Genomic DNA, 22,152 nt, shown 5'->3' with positions numbered 1-22,152 from the left:
AGTCCCTTCGCGACAGGAATAATGATTACGATTTGAACAAACAACCGCCGATAAGGGGAATAATACTCTCTGATGATTTATTTATTGATTGATTGATTGATTGATTGATTGATTGATTGAGTCAAAGTACCAAAATAACGCCGCGGGCTGTGAGAGGTGATTATGCATAAATAACGCCTGTTTCGTTTTTATTATTTTCGTACGTTACATGTTTTTCGTCATCATATCCTACAATTCCTGTGAAGAGTCCTTCCTCACGTGTTACTCCAATTTTGGTGGAGCGGGCCCACCAAGAATTTTTAAATAAGTACAAAAGAAAAAAATTCAGGAGCCCTTCGCATATCTGGAAATAGCTTGGCGTATGCATCCTGACACGCTATTTTTTTTCTTTCTTTCTTTTCTTCTTTCTTTCTTTCGTTCTTTCTTCCTTTCTTTCTTTCGCATTGCGCAATACACCCTTCTAACTCTTTTTGCTTTTTCCATGCCGAGCATTGGATCTTGATCCACGTGCTTAGCAGCGCAACACTTCAGTCGCTACAGGCAACAACGACGGCCTTGCGTTCATACCCAGGCAACACTGAAATGCGGCAACGTAAAGTGACAAGCGACCTCGATAAAAGATCACATCGCCGTCCCGTCGTCTTGTTGTTCTGTGTTCGCTTCTGCGCTATGTATTCTGCTTAAACAGATTGTCATGCATCAGAAACGGCCGATCAAACCCACGATCAATAGAGCATCAATTATTGGAAAACGGCGCGTACAGATACGTATATACGTGACCGGAGCACCTTCGAGGGGCGCACTTCAGTACGCTCGCCAGCGCCGGGTTTTTCAAGCAAGACACCGGCGCCGCCACCGAAATATGCAACTCATAACGAGCTTCGCTTGCATAAATGCAGTAAGTATACACATCCAACGTACTCCACAAGGGGAATAGACAACCATCCGTTTGTAGCACGAAGCCGCATGGAAATCCAACGGATTTCTCAGAAAGAAAGCCTCCTATATAGCTGCCAAAAAAACTCGTCCCGGCCCGGGGACTAACCCGGGACCAAAGCCTTTTCAGAGCGGTCGCTCTACCGATTGAGCTAGCATCAATTTCCCTTTCGTACCTTTGTGCCACCTTGCAGGACTCCGCAGAACTGATTTGCCATAGTTATGCATATGAAAAAGAGTGCAGATTCAGTTGTCTGCGTCCGAAATTAATTACGCCAGGGTTCACCATACTCTATAGCTATAATAGTCGTGCTCTAACTGTTGTGCCTCCTAGTCTGAGTGTTCATCTAACGTTTAGAGAGCTAGCTGCGTTAGTGCCAACTGATCACTCCTCTCCATTCTTTACTTGTTCTGTCAGTCTGGCTTTTCAAACAATGACGCGGTTAGAGAAAGACACGAGTCTATTGTTGGCAGTGATGCATGCCTAACAGGTGATACCTGTTAGTGGTGTTTACAAACCGTTTTGAACTCTGCTAATCTATCCGCCTGAATTGTTGCGTTATCGCTTGGAGCTGAAACAAGCCGTGAATCACTCTCACTGTGTTGAAATATGCGCTGCGCCGCTTATGAAAGGCGTTTTCTTAAAAAATATAAACTCAAAAAGAAAATTAAAAGTGACGCAAGCATAACGGCACTTGGCTCAAGAACTAGTGTCTCCGTTTACCCAGCTTTCGTTCCGATGGTACGGATATTTTGAGAACTAAGCTCCAGACCACATACGCCTCAATAGAAATCAAATTAGTAGAAAGACGATCAGTGAAATTTTGTTCAGTGATTTGTAACTTGGGCACTTACATTTCTCGCGCAACATCAAACTTCGACGAAAACAGCACAGCTCATTCAGAATGCTCTGTGGAGCTAACTTTTCTTATACTGACGTACACTTAAAAAAAAAAAAAGGCCCATTGTGCCTTCTTATACCCAAACAAAAATTATTATTATTGTTATCCACATGGAGTGTCTTTTAATGTATTTAATAACGTTGCGCGTCCAGTAGGTCTGCATATCGCGAACGGCATGAACGCTACCAGATCGTGACAAAGCACTTTTGGAATAGGAAAGCAGCAGCGCATGGTTTGAAAAGAAAGTACATGCAAGCAAAACAAATTATGATTATCGTTTGCAGACTAGGTAAGTACCGACCGGGGTTCAAATATACCAGAGTCTGTACTATGCGCACACTATATAGGCTGCTGAAAGTGTTAATGTGTTTATTACACCCTAAAACATGAAGACAGGCTCGGCTGCGTCGCGCAGTCACAGCCGGTTCGCGCTTAATGCGTTCACGTGCCGGTTCGTGCCTAATGCCTCCCCGCTAATGCGTTCTCCTCAGTGGCGAAGGAACAAGTCGAGTGAAACGGGCTGCTTCGCGAGGGCGCCGCGACCTTTCGCAATTCGTACCGAACCACGCTGTGTCCACACGACGAGAGATACAGGGGCATACGATCCTGCGGGAATCGGCCGCCAATGCGATTCGCTTCGAGCGAAAACAATTAACTGCGGGTCGCCCAGAGGCGCACGCAATGCACAGCAGCATCGTGCGATGGCCCCGTCCCGCTTTCTGCTTCGTGGCGAATGCACATACGTAATACCGGACGCAACTCCCACCGCGCAGCACTGAATAACGCCGGCGACTTCCGTAGGGGGGCAGCAGCGCCGGAAGCACCGCTCCCTGGGTCGAGGACGTTCACATCGCGAAAACGCAGCAGCAACGGCTACCACGAATCACACAAACACGCAAGCAGTGCGTGCGCGACACGTGCACGCGGAATATGCACGATTCCTCCGTTTCACAATAATAGGGCAGCAGCAACTGGAGTGGAAGCCTCCTACACAGCTGCTGCCCCAGCCATGCAAAATAAACGCCATCTTGCGAAATAGCGTGCGCCTCGGTATCACGGCGTCGTCTGCTCAATTTTGTGCGCACAGCCAGACGGCACCCGGGGATTGTGCAGACGACAATGGCGAAGCCGTCACCACGTAATTCTTTTCAAGCGAAGCTTGTTATGACTCACATTTCGGTGGCGGCGTCGTGCGCAAAAAACCCGGCGCCGGCGAGCGTACAGAAATGTGGTCCTCGAAAATGCGCCGACCACATGCGTATTTGCATGCGCCGTAATTTTGAATAATTGATATGCTCACTCGGTGGTGGGCTTGTTGGCGATCAGCCGTTTCTGATACGGCAATCTGATATTCTATCGAGGCCACTTGTCGTTTCAGGTTGCCACGTTTCAGTGTTGCCTGCATATGAACACGTGACCGTAGCCGTGGATGAAGGTCCGATTCCCGGCATGGAGGAAGGAAACAGTTAGGGGGGCGCACTGCTCAATGCGACACTATTTTCCCGACAGGGCGCGAGCCTGAGTTTTTTTAATCATTATTTTTCCCGTTTGCTGTCCTTTTCGCACAAGTTTCTCATTTCAGATGGCAACTAAGGAAACGTTGACCAACTGCTACACAACACGGGCAGTGTCCCGTTCTAAGCCTATTTTCGCGTTTTCCGTCGTGATTTTCGGCGAGCACCCACATATGAGGAGCATCCCACACTACCCTATCCCGAGCAAGCGCCCCCCTCCCTTTTTCGGGAGACTTGAAATATGAAATATGCGCCAATGACCGAGCAAGCGTCCCCCCCCCCCCCTTTGCCTCCCCTCCCGCCATTTTCACTGCTTCATTCATTCTTTTTATTTGCCTGATGAGGTGAATAAAAACCGTGAATGCATGCGTGTTCAATAAAGCATTTCATTAGAAGCACGGGTGTGCCTTCTTTATTCTGGGCTGCTCTTCCGCCGCCATCTTGAATTTTGATCTGTGTGTGGAGGGGGGGGGGGCGCTTGCTCGGGATTTTATGTAGGCTGTCCAGCGGGCCCGCGAGGTGGCCGGCAGGCTCGGCTTGCCGGTCCCTACGTGGGACTGAGCCGGGTGCGCGACCCTGTCGCGTTCTGCAGGACACAATAAAGTTATTTTCCTTCCTTCCTTCCTTCCTTCCTACCTATATTAGGGCGAGGTTTCATCGCCGCTTTCATCCCCTCCTGGACGTCACTCTTTGTCACTCGTACGCAGTGTCAATCATCCGCTGTCACCACGCGGTGTATGCAGGTAAGTGCCCTTGTTCCCAATTTCATCGAACCTCGCGATTGTCCCGCAAGAAAAAAAAGAGCCACAGAGCATTCGTCTAAGACGGCTCGAAGGCGAAAGCCATCTTTTTCTTCTTAGTTGATGCACTGATCCTTCCACCCCCCTTTCAGCACATTAACACTGTCCACCCACGACAACACACACGCTCTGTGTGTTGTCGTCTCTTCTTTTAGTCCCTGTCTCGTTTGCACGATTCAACCCTTAAGATCATGAACCAACAAGCCCAACTGACAACCATTCTGTTGTTTTGGCCTTCAGGATCGCAGACATTGAGAGCTATCTGCACCGCGACTAGTTTTGCACTGCCTCCGTGATCTGCCCACCTGTGACCAAGCGACGATGCCATGTGACGACTTCATCATGTGACATCACAGTGACGTCACAAATTTTGGCAATCTGACTTCGTGATGACGTCATATAGTGACGTCACCACGTGATGATAACGTTTTTTTGCCTAACTCGTGTTGATGCCAACGGTCAATATTCGCGTTTGATGAGACACGTAAGGCTTTCACCTTAAAGAGAAAAAAACTCACAGGGTCCCTTATGTATTCGCGTAAGACGAATCGAAGGCGAAAGCCATCTGGTGCGGCTATTTTACCGCGCACTTTAATGTCGACGTCTAACGTTCACTAAATAACCTTCCCTAACTTCACCTTCATTAAATAAATTTCACTGATTAACTCAGTACTTAATATTGCTTTATCATCGTGTAATGAACTTTAATTGAATAACCCACCACTCACTGAATTTGCTTTGATAATCACATACTACATGGATAGTCATGCTTGCACGCCCCTAAATGTCACGTGATGTTATTCCTGCTTCACTTCTCATACACCGGCTTTTCGTTCAAGGTCACATACGCATGAAACATAACGCTTTCGCCTAAAAAATAAGAGTTCGCTTCTTTTTCTTCTTCTTCACCGTCCTATCGTTTCCGCGCCTTTCTGGGAATTGCCTTGAAGCGCAGCCGTTTCGCGAATGCCAGGCGTGCCAGCCAGTCGACGTCGCGAACAGGTTGTGTGGCCGAACTAGTCTGTGTATATATACCCGCGTATATATGTACATATATATCACGAAAAAAAGAAAGCTTTCAGCTATGTTCGGCGCGCTTAAATATGCAGACGCGAGGAACGCCGAACGGAGGCGTCCGAACAGGAAATACACGGAATGCCATTTTCACGCAACCATAGTGTGCTGCAACAGAAACATGTATATAGCTACAGTATAGTACTCGCTTTTGGGCTAGTTAGTGCACGTTTAGTATGAATAGTAAACTTGGTGCCAAAAACACGACCACGCGGGGGGACCGTAGGAGAGGAGAAAGAGGGGGAAGCGTAGGAGAGGAGAGGGCGATACATATCACGTACTGTCGCAGCGCATTGTCTTTAGGGAGCCTTCATGTGTGCACGCCCCCTCCGTTCTTAAGACTGGTTACACACTACTACGACGGGGACGAACGGGTGCCGCTGTAAGGAGCTTCGCCCCTAAAAGTTGGGCGAGTTGGTGTTGGTTCATGATAAGCAGAGGAGCGCGATTCCTTCGTGTACCGATTCCTTCTGTGTGCCGTTGCCCGATTCCTTCTGTGTACCGTGTAGCTTCTGTGTACCGTGTACCTTCTGTGTACTGTGTAGTCCGATTCCTTCTGTGTACCGTTGTATTGCGCCCATCTGCTTATCATGAAGCTATGTCTAATAAAAGCGGAATAGTTAAACCTTTGATTCCGCCGCTCAGTGTTCCGTGCAATGCTCGCGAAAGAAAATAAACCACGACTGACTAGTACTATACTGCTGCTGCTAACCACTGGTAACCACCGCGCATTGGGCAAAACCTATTCTCCTCCGAGACCACACGAGCCGGTTTCCACTTGCCGATTTTTTTTTATTTATGCTTTTTTTTTTTTTCGCGGGACGAGACGCATAGCCGTCGGGCGAAACGCATCCAGCAGAGAAAATGTGCGCGTGCGAAAGAAAAAGAAAATACGAAGATGGATAGCCAAGCACGCACGCGCGCTGTTAATGAACTTTCCCAGCGCTGTCAGTCGTGTCCTAAGCGTGATTCAGCGTCGCATCGTCGTTGTTGTTCTTTCGAGCTTTTCTGCATACGCTTACTTTAAAGACAATGAGTTGCGTGACCTCTTCAAACCGCATTCTAAAACGCGGCAGCAGAAATTACGTGAATTCAGTTACCATATACTTACGGCATATACGGGTGGTCGTTTCAGAGTGCTCTAACCATGTTCCAAAGTGAACTCAACAGCTTTAAATCTCTACAACGAGAACAAGCAGATATGCAAGTCCTGTTCTTCCTTTCTTATAATGTATTGGCTCGCCTATTTTAGTAGCAATGCTTAGCTCTTCTGTTACATCATGAATTTTTCAGTGCCTGCGGAGCGCTCTGAAACAACGCGCGGTACAGAATGGCACCCAAGCACTCGTTCGCACTCACTAATGTCGGCTTAGTGCTGGATAATGCTGATTAAAGGAGGGCGACCAATGTTCCGTAACGTTGACTCTCGCTGTGATGACGCCAACACGTCTTCAATCAATCCTTAAGTTGTTGGCGCCATAATTAGAGTGAGTGAGCTAGAGGATACCGTATTTACGATTAGACTAACTTCTTTTCAACAGTACGCGACAGCAGCGCTGCGTAGAAGAAGCATGCTTTCTCGCCTTAATAATATCTGGGGTTTAACGTCCCAAAACGACGATATGATCACGAGGGACACCGTAGTGGAAGGCTCCGGAAATTTCGACCACATGGGGTTCTTTAACGTGCGCCGATCTAAACACACGGGCCTCAAGCATTTTCGCCTCCATCGAAAATGCAGCTGCGGCGGCCGGGACTCGATCCCGCGACCTTCGGGTCAGCAGTCGAGCGCCATAACCACTATATAAGACCACCGTGGCGGGGCGCTTTCTCGCCTTTACAGAGTTCTCGATTGAACGCAACAAGTATTGCGCGACTATCCAGCTCCGCTTGATCATTGTCGGAGTGAACAATATAAAGGCAAGCCTGCCTTAGATTGCAGTCGATAGAAAGCTTTAGCGTAGCGTTTGAGGCATGCGCAGTGGCAACAGTCGCTAACGCAAGGCTTTGCATACCATTCTAAAACTGTAGTTTGCGCAGCGAGCTGTTATACATAGTTTTCATGTGACGTCACACCGTCGTCTGCTGGCGGTGTCCGCCATGTTGGAGAACAGCGACAAACGCGCGCGAGCATGCCCAAGCGTGCGCACGAGTGTTCATCGCTGTCTTCCTGCAGTCTGTCGGCGTGGTAGTCATTGATTTTGCTACTTGCGAGCTATCGAGTGTTTGAATGATGGCGCCTGTCAGGCGGAAGGAATTCTGCCCGTCATATTTTGCCGAGCTGGTGGGTCCGATGCGTGCACGTTATGAAGCGAAGATCAGCATGTGCGATGGAGTTGACCCCTACACGTTGTGCGCCGGTACTGACACGACGACGGACGTGGAGCTGCTACCGGTTACGACGCATGCCGACATCGTGAACTATTTGGTGCTGTGGACGAACCACGTATCGCTCACCGAAATGAAAGCTTACATGTCACTTGAGGCTCACAACTACTTCACCAGTGGCCGTGTGAGCGGCGTGACAGCAAAGCGGCTGCCATCCAAGCGCGTCATCGTGTTGAGCGAGGTAAAGTAATTCAGCAGGCGCCTCTTCACTGAAGTGATCGTCTGCATCGACCATTTCAGGCGAAGGATGGTCAACCTCTGCCGGCTGAATGTTAGGCTGTGGCCACCTTTCTTTTCTTTTTTTTTTTTTGCCAGCCGATTTTTGGCGCGCTTGTACCGAGAAGTAGAGTTAACGCCCGGTGCTGTGCGGTTGCTGTATCCCAAGTGTTGGCTCGGCACCCAATCCGGGTTTGTGTTGTCCATTAGACTCGCTGGCTGTCCTGCAAATTACAAAACATCAACAGTGAAAACCTGGCGCGCTGTTGCATGTGAAATTGCGACTTCCGCGCGAAAACGGTCTCGTTACAAGCTGTTACGAACAGCGCAAAATTACAGAAGGCACTCGCGATCATTAGCCCGATGTGAACGGCATTTTCAATGCACGGTACAAACAACACGCATCGAGCACGTTAAACTCAGCAGTTTGGTGCAGACAGTGACATTTGAACTAGATTGCAGTACGCGCGGATCGCAGTCGAAGGTGCCCGTTAAGCAGCAGAAGATCCGGAACGGGCTCGAACGCGACCCGGAGAGCTTCTGCGAGGTTTAAACCGCCGCACACACAGCGACGGCTATGTTGCAGGCGATTGTAAGCAGTGGCGTTAATTTTTTGAAGTTTTCGCTTCATCCTGTTTTGCTTACCTGAGATGAAACGCCGACCGCACACACGGAGGTAATCCAGGTTCTTGAGGCCCTTTCTGTTGATGCGAGCGAGCCAGAGACGACGACGCTGCTCCGACAACACTTTCGTGCGGTCGCATTGCCAAGTTATCACTTTCGGCAATCGGTAGAGCCCGGTTCTTGGCTCCAGGTCCATTTTCTGTGCGGCAGACGTGCTTCTCGCACTGCAGCCAGTCATCGCACACATCGGCATTGCGACGCCGCGCTGTTACTGAACCCGCACAACGCGAAAATATCGGACCTGCACACGCACCCAACGATAACACCGCGCTAGCAGTTCACCATCATGGCGGCCACCTATCCCACAAGCCCCAGTTGTGACGTCCGTGAAAACTATGTATAGTCGGTTAAAAATGTAAGCTTCCGCCCACAGAACCGCGGCGCGTCAGCCCTTCACCTGCGAAAGACAGTCGTGCTAGCTGCTTTCCACTCGTGCCATAAATACGTTTTCTCGGCTAATGCAAATACTACGCATATTAAGAGTTAAAGGTTCATCGTTAATACCTGAAACATTAGGTTTGGCTGAGCAGCGATGTCTGAATCCCTGAAGAAATTTACCGAGACGTTCAAGTTCCCGACCTAAAGCCAGCGACACAAACGTGTATCAGTAGGGGAAACTCAACCACCTGATACGCTCGAGAAGTGCCCTGACGTCACGAAAATGAGTAAGCGCGATTGGATAGAGCGTTTATGCAAATTCGCTGTGGGAGGGACAGCGACGGCCGTGGGCGGAGCTGACGTTTCTTAGGTTGTAACGGACTCTTACAGGACTCGCAAGAGGAAACAAACACAGACTCAAAGACGCGGCTGTGTTCGTCATAGACATAAGCGTGGCAAACTGCAGTTTAGGAATCGAAAAAACATAAACTGGCGGGAAGTAGTCTAAGAAGCTACCTCTTACACCGCGGCTCAGCAGACATGGATGCAGACATGGATGACGTCCGCGAAACCGACGCGTCATGGGTTTGCCTCGGACGTGTCTAGACCCTCCCGGAACGCATTTCCGGTCTCTTCACGACTCTAAATTACGGAGCTGGGCTAGCAATCTAAACATGCACATAAAAAGCCGCAATCACACGTTGCATCAACTGTTAGCAAATATCGTTCCCCGCTCGTCCGGGCAGAACGGCTATAAAAAGATTCGAGATCATCGCAACCATTCCGTTGGCTTACAAACAGAACGTTTACGACTTCTTCGCGCAGGTGGATTATTTGTCCAACGTCAGACCCCTACGCAGCGGCTTAACTACCTCAGTTTCGAAAGACACTCAGCTCACTGTGTACCCGCACGCGAAAGCTTACAGAAGACGTCGCAATCAGCGTCTGACGAGGCGCTTAAAACAAGCGGCTATTTTATTCTTTTTTTACTCGCTCCTTAACGAAGGCGACCTTGGTGCAGCGTCGAACAGCTCGGCCTTTGAGAACTTCCTACGCCCGGCAAGCTCTCATCCTTCTTCACGAAGAAGCCGGTATCGGGTATGCCAAACACAAGCCGCCCGCGATCACGTAGGCGCTATTTTGGAAGCCACATCGGCAACTGCGGCTCCTCCCTGCAAGCTTCCTTCATCCCTGCGGTGTCGCGTTCAGTTATGCAGACAACTGGTACAGCGATAAAACGACGGGGGGTCACTAGTCGTCAGCGCTATTTATACGTTGACGCACATAGACAGCGGCATTTGCCTGGCGCGGACGCATTGCGTGTCGGCGCGATTATTGAGGAAAACGCGTCGTAGATTGTGACGCTGATTGCGAGCCACCGAATAACGGGACAGCGATCACTAAGCGCGTTTCTAATGCCGCAAAAGAAATCAAAGCGGTACCGCGCGGACACCTTGTCTGGCTGCGCCGCAGCACTTCCTTTTCGGCCCGGGTCGCACGCGCGCGCGCGCGGACAATGGTTTAATCGAGGAAGCGGGCAACGCATGCACGCTGGCATATCCTCTCGCGTCGCATTTCGTAGCTTCGGTCACGCTGCCATTTACGGAATCCGCACGAGACGCGTTTGGAGGAAGAAGCGATCCGTGACCGCGACGCACGCCAGTGGGGGTCACGGTACAATAAAAAGAAAAGTTAATCGAATTAGCGGGGATTTAAAAGCTCTACCTCGCGTGAAAACAAAACCGCGCTGAGGAAACAAGGCCAACGGGCAAAGTAATCGATTATCTGAGAACACCCGCGTAAAAGCACACAGAGCTTGATAATTACGAAGGTGAATTAACTCACGGAATCAGGTCTCCCAACTTTCTCGGGCCAGTTTGTGCTGGGGCGTCGGCGCTTTCACAGCAGTGGCTTGGCGTCGCTCGCTGCAAAGTTTGGCCACTTCGGTGTGGTGGCCCGACGAAGTTGCGGCGATTGGTTTCGATAAACCGCAGCAAACACACTTCGCAAAAAGCGACCACGCACGACGATGATGCTCCCACATGCAGCAGCTACAAAGCCGTGTCACTGATCCCGTGGGGGGAAGGCACCGAATGGGGCAGCAAAACGAAACAGAGTAGGTAATCCAACGCCACAAGATCCGTGAAGAGCACCGCGAAACGAGTCAAAACTCGTAGGAGCACCGAACACACGCACACACACACGTACTACCACTCCGGTAGGGCGGGCGAATAACTTTGGCTTCTGAAAAGAACGGCGAAAGAAGCCGTCATGAGGGCGAGGAGAGTCCCAGCGCAAAAGGTAAAAACTTCTCGTTCAACTTCTCCCTCTCTCCGTGGTTGGCGAGTTGCCGAGCAGCCCATAGCAGCCGCTCAAGTAGGGTAGCTCAAGCGCCGAGTTGCGGGTTGAGAGTTGCCGTAGGGGGCGCTGGTAGCGCCGGCCGCGTAGAGTCACTAGACGTATAATAGACGGCCGCGTAGCGCTAAATAGGTCACACCTTGGTTCCCAGGGAGCGCCACTTCCCAAAGAACCTTTTGAACATGGAGTTATGATAGAGTTCCCCACTGTAGTTCCCTACAATTACACCAATATAAACTTGTACTAGAAAACTGTAGATTCTATCACGGCCGCTGGATGGAAAAGCGCATCCAGCGGCCGTAATTCTATATTCTATCATATGCTGGCCATTTGTAACTGCACACTACTAACGATTAGCATTAGACAACATGGTTACACATGGTTAGACACCGGCCAGACACCGGCCACCTGCGACATACCTTGTGACAAAGGTCCAAAATTAAGGAACACCTATCCCCAACTAGAGTTGACAGCATAAACATTTATGTTCCTTAGCGCTAAAGGTACCGGTTGCGAGATGTTTGATGTTACACACCGGACTGCAAATATTGTAAAACAAATCAGAGATGCTCTCGGCCAGTAAAATGTAGGAAACGTCGAAACGTTGCAATGAGCCGTTTTACAATGGTTAACGTTATTACATCAACTACATTCTTCTAAACGAGATGTCGCTGGATACGATGGTGATTTAGGGGCTTTATGGTGGTTAGGTCGAGTATCAGAGTTGGTTTGACCGGTTCTTTCGTGGTACAACGGTGCGTGCGCAGGCGAAGTGCAACAAAGCGCAGTACAACGAATTTCATTAGTCAGTCCAGACCAACGAAGACATTGTTTTCAGAAACATTGATCAGCATCCTTGAGACAAACTACAGTCGTACAGTACGCATTCACAGTACACAGACTACTGGCAGAAACAGACAACCCCGAATGACACGCCAGTCTTGAAATATGTTCTTCCTTTGCTGATAAAAAAAAAGAAATAATAATTGACTAATTTTTAATTAAAAATAAAAAAGCAAAAAAACTTTGGCAGCGGTGGGATTCGAACCCACGCCCCCGAAGAGACTGGTGCCTTAAACCAGCGCCTTAGACCGCTCGGCCACGCTACCACACGCTCAAAGGTGCGAAATACCCATACTTATTCTTTGGCTACAACTTAACTAACATCGCTCGTTATTTGGCGCGTGAACTCGCGACAGAGAGCAACTTCAAGTACGGCCGCAAATGCAAACTTCAGCGCGCCAATCTTGGCTGTGTTTCTTTAGCGATATGCCACGCATTTCAGTTATTTTCGAGCCTGATCAATTGCGACAGCGACGATCAAGCATCTGTCATGCGTTTTGTACAGTTGCCCAGCTGAACCAAATCGTAAACAAACCTACAATGTCCATACGTTTTTACAAAGGAAGCTGCAACAGCTGAACCTTGTCTTAAGTTCAAGATTGGCTCAAGCACGACCTCCCGCATGGCCCCTGCGGCATTGCTTACGCACCATGCTTACTCACAACTTATGTTCGATTTTTTTTTTTTTTTTTGCAAACTATAGCTGTTCGTAATATACGCCAACAAAAGTAAACATGTATTGCTCTTCTTTTTATAGGAAAAGTTCAGTGAACAGGCGGCACCACGGAGCCGGGAGCAGTACTACTAGCGCCAATGTGTGGCGGGAGTTCGAATCTGTGGGTCTGCTACGGAGTGGCGCGGCGTTTTGAGGCGGCGTATTTGAATGAAGCGGCCTGAATAGTTTCGGATGCCGCGAAATGTCCAAAATACAGTGAAACCTCGGTGACACGATCACAGCTCATACGAATTTCGGGGTGATACGAATTTTTCGTTGGTCCCGGCCAAGGCCCATTGGCCTGCAATGTAATGGAGTACGGTTGTTGCGAACCGATTTTCACCCAGCGACGTTTGATACGAACGTACGCTACCGGCCAGGTACGAAGAGGTGCTGTCCGCGCTGTCGCGGAGGACGCGCCAAGTACGTGCGAGCGCGGGAACGCAAGCATGTGCATGCACGCCGCACCGCCAAATCGGCAGAATCACGGTGTAAGAAAAATACTTTTCTTACGGTCAAACCTTCAGAGACGCGTCACGGCCTCCGACAGTGTGTGCGCGAATCTTTGAGGCTCTTATGTGCCTCCGTGTGTCTTCGCGTTTATATTACAGAAGACATTAGTGCCACGCTTTTTTTAACGCGTTGACGCCAGCTGCTGTCGTACTGTGTTTACACGTGCCTGCCTCGTGCATCAGATATCCTATGAAAGCTGGACGAGGACTGAAAGAATGCGAGGACGGTCTTGGCGAAGGAGTCAGGCCTCACAACGTCAACATGCGCGACCGTTGAGGTCACACTTGTACAGGAACGGCTCTAAATCTCCCAAAAAAAAACATCCCCAACATCTCCGCAATAACAAAATCATAACACAGGACCATGGTTTTGTAATTTTGTGGCCTTGATCCATCGCGTCAAAGCGTTTCTTTTGTTACTTTTGCTGCAGTACTTCGGTGTCATGCTAAATAGCATACCGAAATTTGGCAGGGGCTACTGCTGTCGCGGGTCACAATGCACCTGGTTCATTAATTAAATACGCGCGTAGAGGCCATATATTTACGAGTGCTGGTATGATTACCGACATCAAAAAACTTAACTGACAATCATTCAGGGTTCTTACTGACGTTGCTGCGGCCCTGAAAAACAATAAATGAAAATGTACGCCAGCTTTCTTTTGTCGCATGCTAATTTTGCATGCTCTCTGGTGATACGAATTTCGGATGATACGAATATTTTTGGTGGTCCCGTGAGATTCGTATCACCGAGGTTTCACTGTAGTTCTTTGCGGCTTCAAACCTGCGCAGCGCTTGGAGGAGTATTTTCGTCAGTCTGTGCTACTCAAAGGCGAGAAGTTGTACAATGCTGGACACGTTTATGACGTGAAGGAGACGGACGGCGTTGTTGTAAGCGCGCGATGTCATTCTCAACAAGGGCAACAACTATACGTCGTCTCTTTGCGGGTTAGTACAGCACGCTTCCATTTCAATCCAAAAGAAAACATTTGCCGCTTTTTTCGCGCCTTGGTGAAATGACTTCGCTTCCATTTGTGCGATACGCCGTTGCATAAGATGAGAAGTCGCAGCCGTGCAGGCGACTGCGCCGCACCGGCTTCTTCGCGGGCTGGCAAAGGAATGAAGTAGGACGGTGTTCTGTGGTTCAAACGCGATCACCCCGAACTCGCCCAAAATCGCGCATTTATCACGCTGCATTCGCTTGCTGTTCGCTCAATGCAAAAAACATCATGCATGCGCGGTTGCTGGCAAATGACCCGCGGGCGCAAATTGCCGCGTTTGAATCCCCACTATCAGTACTGTACAGAAACTACTTAAACCTCAGCGACTGCGACATTTAATACCCCGTACACTCTTAAAAAAAAGGTAGTAGTACTTGCTAACTTTGGGGTTGTAACGGCTTGTCACATATGTTACAACCCTGTTAGTAAGTGCAGTTAGTAACGGCAAGGGTGGTAACTGCTACTACCTTTGCCGTTACTAACAGCAATTAGTAACTGTTACTACCCTAGCTGTTACTAACCATAGGTAAAATAAAGGTTGTAAAAAAAAGTAGTAACTGGCACTAACGTGTTCATTTTGCCACATTATTAACAGTGATCAAATTCATAATGCCACACTACGAAACAACATCGGCTAATCTCAATTGCGTGGAGTGTCATGAACTAGAAGAATACACCGACTCAACAAGTTCACTACGCGACAGTACTTACTAAGCGACTCCCGGGGTATTTATAGCCCCTACATTCGAGATGCACGACTGGTACCGGTGAGCACCTGTGTTTCACGATGAATTATAAAAAAGTGGGACCCTAAAGTACCCTACCCTATCACCGGATTATGTGCGCTTGGGGACGTAGCACAAGACTTTTAATCAACCGTATTAAAAGAAACAATATGTCATGTCTATTTGCTATAAAACTGCCGCAAAAAATATTATGTACAGCGGCCGAGACAAGGTACTAAGCCCACTAACATAGCCTCAGTGCATTTAAATGAATTCATGTGCTAGTACATAGACAGTAAAAAGCTAATAATAATCATTCCTGGGATTTCACGTGCCGAAACCACAATATGATTATGAGACGCGCCGTATAGTGAGGGACTCCGAATTAATTTTAACCACCTGTGGTTCTTTCACATCCGCCTGTCATGCTAGCTTGTTGGAATTTATATTGTGTACTAAAACGCATATAGCACTTGCTTACACTTCATTAACTTTTGCTCCTCCGTTTTCAGAATAGGAGAATGATGCTTAGAAATCGCGGTTGGGTAATTTTAAAAAGAAAATTTATATTTTTTTCTTCATCCACGGACATTTTCTTCACCAGTTTTCGATTTAAAATGATGTGTCGAGACTATTGCAGTTATAAATTAACACAATAGTTATTAACTACAATTTTAGATTAAGTATAGTTAACGGCCAGGTAGGAAAAAGGTAGTAACAGTCCATGAAAGTTAGTAACGGCTGCAGTTACTACCTATTTGCTTGCAGTTACTAACGTAGGTAGTAAACAGGTAGGAAAAAGTTAGCAACGGTTGCAGGTAGTAACTGTTTACTAACGTAGGTAGTAAACAGGTAGCAAAAGGTTAGTAACGGTCCAAGAAAGTTAGTAACCGCTGCAGTTACTACCTATCTGCTTGCAGTTACAACCTTTTTACTAACTTTTTTTTAAGAGTGTACTGCACTGTATGCACTACGGGGTATTTTGCATGTCGTAAAAATGGATTAAGTGATTAAGTCTTTGGTGCAAAATATATGGGTGGTCGCTCTGTATGCATACTTCGGTAATTCATCTGATTTCGCGATCAGCAGTGAAATTGTTTTGCGTTATTGTGATTACAGCTGCACGGGGCCGATCGCTATGTCCTCGAAGGCTCATGCGACTGCAGGTACGGCGCAGCTGGCAACTGCAAGCATTGCGCTGCCGTTGCCGTTTATATGAACAGAAAAGAGGGAGGCGTCATGCACCTCCCAACCGCAGACGTGGAGAATGCCGTCAAAAAAAGGCGCGTTCGAGTCACGGCACCCATTCACGAACTTTTCGGCGGTAAGTTGGCGCACGAGGAAAGTGCATATGGTTGTAGACGACAGTTGGTATCTGCGCGTTGCAGAAAAGTAATAGTGACATCAAGGCAAATTTCGCCGCGCACGCGTATGTGTACATCTCCAGGCACGCTGCGAATGCATTATTGCGACTGAATAGCACTTATATCAGCTGATAGCTTTCAGTAACGTAGCCAGGAATTTTTTTCGGCGTGGGGGTGTTCAACCATACTTTAGGTATGTTCGTGCGTGCATTTGTATGTGTGCGTGTATGTGCAATCTACACACGCAAAACTGAACAATTTCAGGGGGGCTTTACTCTAACCCCCCCCCCCCCTGGTTACGCCACTGTGGCGCACCAGTCAGTGCTTGTGCACCTTAATTTTCGAAAAAGACCGGGCTGGCAAATTAAGGTGCACAAGCACTGACTGTGACAAGCAGTGACAAGCAGTGACAAGCACTGTCGAGTCCATACGCATGTTGGGCATGGTTATCGAATCCAATGGATCCAATAGGCTTACGTTAGATAGGATTACAAAGAAAACGGAAATGGTCATCAGACTCATTACTAGGGTGTCTAATAGAAGAGGAGGCCTGAAAGAAGACAATTTACTCCGGATTTTCCATGCCTTTCTCATGAGCCACATCATCTACGTAGCGGCCATGCACACCTGGCACAACTCCGAGAAAAAGAAGCTTAACACCCTCATTCGGAAAAGCATCAAAAGGGTGCTAGGCATTCCGATGACGGCTAGCACAGAACGCCTTTCTCAATTAGGTGTGCACAATACGCTGGATGAAATCATCGAAGCACAAGAATCAGCCCAGCTTGCTCGACTATCCTGCTCTTTGGCAGGGAGAAGAATCTTAGCCATTCTGGGCCTCAATCCAGTCCTGGCAGAGGAGAGAAGCCATCCAATCATCGAGGAGCAAAGAGAAAATATTCTTGTCGCACCGATCCCTCGCAATATGCATCCGCAGCACAATGAGGGAAGGCGTAGAGCAAGAGCGATTGCGATCCTGAAGAAGATCAAGGATGATCCTCAATCGGTCTGCTTCGTAGATGCGGCACAATATGGTCGCTCATCTCACTATGCCGTGGTCGCAATAGATAACAGAGGTGAAATAATCTCGTCGGCCTCCCTGACTGGGACCACTTCTTCTAAAGCGGAGCAGGTTGCTATTGCTTTGGCACTCTTGGATGTTAACAGGACGCAAATCTACTCGGATTCTAGATCGGCAGTCAGGGCGTTTGCCTCGGGCTCCATAGCGAAAGAGGCACATGAAGTTCTTAAGAACCGGACCATAACTATGCACACAATCATTTGGTTCCCGGCACATTTAGGTCAAACTTTGGACTCCCTCACCAACCTCAACGACATCGCCCACTCCCAAGCGCGCGTACTAACTCTCCGCGTGGGAGGAGAAGCCTTGTCACAGAGCAGGGTTCAAGAGTTCCGAGACACTTTATTCACATTTAATGAATTCACGAAGCATTTTTATCTGGAAAGAAGAGTATTTCCTCCACCACACAAAAAGCTCACGAGACCACAGGCGATGACCCTTAGGATGCTTCAAACTAATTCTTATCCGAATCTTGCTTTCATGCACTGTCTATTCCCAAGTGACTTCAGCTCGCAATGCCCTGGCTGCGGGGGAACGTGCGATTTAGAGCACATGCTTTGGCGGTGCCCCTCGTTACGTGGGGATAAGGACCTCACAGAGCAGAAATGGAGCTCGGCCCTCAAGAGCTCGGAATATCAGCAACAACTTTGGGCTGTCCAGAGAGCCTGCGATGCGGCGGTTAGGCTAGGTCTAACTGTCCCCACGTGGGAGCGGCCCGCGGTGTCACTCTAAGGGGTGGCACTTCTCCGGATCTTTAAATAAAGTTCTTCGTACCGGGCTGGCAATTCGGCTGCTTGATCAGACGCTAATGCACGTGCGCGGGGCGCGCGCAAGCGCGGTGAGCCACAAAACAGAAGCGTGTGAACGCATACCCTCCGAGGCGGCTCGCCTGCGGGCACTGCTTCATTCAGATTAGCTCCCCACGGCCGGACTGAAGAAGCGCGAGGGCGTTCCTCGCCCGCGCGCCTGTCCTTTCTTCTCTCAATAGACACGTCCCCCCTCCCCCCCCCCCCCTGCTGGCCGCACCTCAGACGCGGCCAACAGGTCTTTCCTCCATTTGAAATTAAACACATCCTCCTCCCCCACCTTGATTAAAAAGTTCATTGAATTTTGCTTTGCTCTTAAGCCAATTTAGATATCACCTTTTTTCAGCGACATGTCTCTTAGAACAGGTTCTTGATTTCGTTTTCAGAAAACACACACCCATATTTCACTGGCAGAGAGCCAGTGGTACATGAACCAGAATTCCTGCTTAAATACTTCCCAGACCTTCAATGTGCTGCAAACACAGTCTTGAAAAAAAAAATCATGAAGCTGGAAAAGATGCCTCCGCTGCGACACAGGATAACAATGCTGTTAGCAATGCTGACATTGAAGACGACATTTCCATCCTTAAGAGCCTTTTAAGACAACCACCACGGAGGCTTCACGCCTTAGCTGTTGTGCAGACGCAGCCAAGCTTGATAATGAGAAGAAAGTACGTTGATCATCATCTCAGTCCTGAGGAATCCTTGTACTACAATGAAAATGTTGTGTGTGCCGACACTTTTCGTCTGTGTGCATTCACGAAAGGTCAGTCAAGTAACTTGAGGTGAGTGCTATGAATCCAAAATAATTATTCATGGTTTAGCTGTTGGTACAACATGCACCTTTTCCTATTGTGCTAATGTCAACAGGTGGCATCAGGAAAGGCGCTTCCGCATTAAGTGCTCCACAGCACACACAATTCTCAGAAGTAGGAAGAGCCCCCAGGAATTGGTTCGCACTCTCCTCTATGGACCTAAATTTTTTCGACAGGTATAGCATGGGGTATGTGCTTATCACGTTACAATATTTTATTCGTAGATGCACAACAGCCTTTTTTTTTTTGTACAAAAATGGAACCAATAGCGAGGAAAGCGTTTGAAAACAAGCTCAGCACAAAAGTCTATGAGATAATGATCAGTGGCGTAGCCAGGAGGGGGGAAGGTTGGGGGGTTCAACCCTCCCCCCCCCCCGATATTTTTCAATTTTGCTTGCGTATATATACGCGCACACACACAAACGCACGCACGAACATACATATAGTATGGTTGAACCTCCCCTCCCGAAAAAAATTTCTGGCTACGCCCCTGTTACTCACAATGTCTTTTCTCTTCCTGCCGCAAGGTCTAACCTATTTCATGCAGATAGACAAAAAAAAAAGTTTTCTCACTCTCTCTAGTGATTCCGTTAGCGGCACCTGAATTTGTTGCCAGTTTTGTTGGGGTGCGATTGCTAAAAGCAGTGAGCGAGACGGCTCCTTTACATATCCTGCTAATGGATGGTCCATGTCTTGGATGCACCCAGGGCAACAGAGAAATAAAGGATTATCCCAGCCCTTGTTTTCTTACTCGTTCGCTCTTATCTCTCTAGACTTTAAGCAATTCTCATACGTGTGAAAGTTTAAAAAATTATTTTCATTTAAAATGCATTTACTAAATGCAGTTTCAAACAGCCAAGTCAATTTCGTTGAGTTCGCATATGAGCTACCAAGTTGTGTATGGAGTGGGAAAACAGCAGGAAGGGGAAGGAAATAATAACTGGACATAATAGGCTCATACATTAACAATGTAATGCACTAACTGGTCCAGCAGACCACCATCATGAGCAAGTTAAGGTTGCAAAGCTGCCACCCAGCAAGCCACAGCAAGATAGTCTTGTGGTGTTCATGATCAGGTGCAATAAGCCTGATTGCATGATCAAGCACCAGCCATGTCCACAGAACCATGTACAAACAAACCTTTTATTTTGCTCCCCACACTTCGAACCCCCCCCCCCCCCCCCAAACACATTTTTCGTGCCCTTGTGTGTCCTCAACACGAGGGCATGGCACCCACAGATGGTGCAGATGTGCCCACAGAGGGCGCCCACAACGCCAGCTTCACGTGTTCTCCTCTGAGCCAGCGGGTGGAATGATTCCGGCAGGCGGAGACTTCCGGATGATAGGCTCCCCGAGAAGCAACACCTTCTGCCCATGTTCCAAACATTCTTCGTTGACCTCAAGCGTCAGCAGGTGTCTTACTGGGGGCCCGGGCAGACGGTCGAAGCACAGCATTATAACATCTTTAAAGCAAAGAGAAAGCACAAAAGCCGAATTTGCAGTGGTTATGGCTTTGGGAAACAAAAATAAGGGAGAGCACAAGTAAAAAGTTCCTTGTTTCTCTCTAAATTGCACGATTCTGAATACTTCAGACCATGCAAGGTAGTTTATTTAGCACTCCACAGTGATGCTGTTTCTTAGACTGTGGGGTCTGAGCGATAAACGCCGCCGCCCTCGGAACACACGGAGACAGTTCACGCGGTCGGGCAACAAAACGTGGAGGTTTATTAAACACACTTCATTACATATCTGGCGAGCTCGCCGGCCGAATTTGTAAGACGTAACACGCTAAACGTATACGCACACTCAAGACAATGTAAAACATACAATACAATATAACATAAGACATACATCAGACAACATAATAAGATACAAATGCGGCGCCGCAGATGCACGACTCACCACGAGGGCCCGAGGGAAGCGAGCCGCGGTACCGTCCCCCGGACCCACCGCGAGGAGACGTCCATCCGCGCGCGCAGCACACCCCAAAAGAGAGTCTCACTCCTGTTTCTATGCGCCGGCCTAAATTCGCAGCGGCGATGCCGGCGCCACCGCGCTAAACTCGGGTTACAGCCAGAGCATCCCTGACCTTGGACGAACGTCTCCGCTTACGCCAAGCACGTGCGTTCCAAACACAGCGGCCGCGCCCAAGCTACGGCAGTCGCCTTTACAGGGGTGATATAGCACACCCACAAGACAAACACTTTTCAAGGGCTCTTCACGTACGGGTGGTATTTCACCTTTTTACGAACATTGATCACTGGCGTTCAAGCAATCGCAACAGGACTGCATTGGTGATCAACCAGGGTGTCTACCGAGTTGACATTTCTAAATTCCCCGAGTTGTCCAGGTTTTCCCTGTGTGTTTTTGCTAAAATTACCTGAGTGAAACGGAACTTTGTTTTATGTCAAGATGGGTAGACACCATGTTGCTCGATAATGTCACTCTCTATTACGCACATTAAAAAATAAGAATGACCTAATCCCATTTGAATAGTACAGAGAACAGTTAAACCTCAATATAGCGAAGTTGGTAAAAGCAGCAATTTACTTCGTTATATTGAAAATTCGTTAAACTGACCTTCCACCTTTCATGCAAGGCATAGTTACCGAAGGATTAATTTTAAAATGAAAATGCCACAAGAATACTCAACTAATACAGCAACATGAAAAAACTTTTTCTTCCGTGAAAAAAAAATCGCTTTTGTTGAGCCTGAGGTGCAGCAATCACAGTTAGATGCCTTGCCAGAGTGTCACGTGTAAAGACGACACAAATGCAGGTTTAACGCACTGTGGAATTGTACTTTTGCTGCTGCTGCGGCTTGTTGTCAAATCCACGCTCGTTGCCCGGAGCAGTGCGACGCTTTTGCTATCATTTTGCCCTGCCGAACGATTTGCTCTCCACGAACGCACGACATCGGAAATCGTCGCATGTTAGAAAAAAAAGAATCACAGATTCAACGCGACAGCGAAATAGTGAACCCGATAGCAACAAAAAATTGGAATTCTATACAAATATAGGCTAGCAGCTCACTCCTTCATGA

General features: G+C 48.3%; 1 protein-coding gene and 1 non-coding gene across 18 annotated transcripts in view; both read right to left on the bottom strand.

Moving 5' to 3' along the window:
* The window catches only part of LOC119374220 (MAP/microtubule affinity-regulating kinase 3), a 209,561-nt gene extending 198,371 nt beyond the window's left edge, over positions 1–11,190 (bottom strand). For 3 of the 17 annotated variants that reach the window (XM_049420455.1, XM_049420456.1, XM_049420458.1), the window contains exon 1: positions 10,738–11,188. The gene's annotated coding sequence lies outside the window, so the exon portion shown is untranslated. Of the gene's footprint in view, positions 1–10,737 lie in introns of all 17 variants that reach the window. The other 14 variants (XM_037644286.2, XM_049420457.1, XM_049420470.1 and 11 more) reach the window with 9 other exon arrangements.
* A 1,087-nt stretch (positions 11,191–12,277) lies between these two features.
* On the bottom strand, positions 12,278–12,359 carry Trnal-aag (transfer RNA leucine (anticodon AAG)). Its single transcript has one exon. It is a non-coding gene; the product is annotated as a tRNA-Leu (tRNA).
* Positions 12,360–22,152: the final 9,793 nt, after the last annotated feature.

Source organism: Rhipicephalus sanguineus, chromosome 11, assembly GCF_013339695.2.
Source record: "Rhipicephalus sanguineus isolate Rsan-2018 chromosome 11, BIME_Rsan_1.4, whole genome shotgun sequence".
Taxonomy (NCBI): Eukaryota; Metazoa; Arthropoda; class Arachnida; order Ixodida; family Ixodidae; genus Rhipicephalus; species Rhipicephalus sanguineus.
Note: the sequence above shows the minus strand (reverse complement) of the source record. Positions and strands in the feature narration are given on the sequence as shown.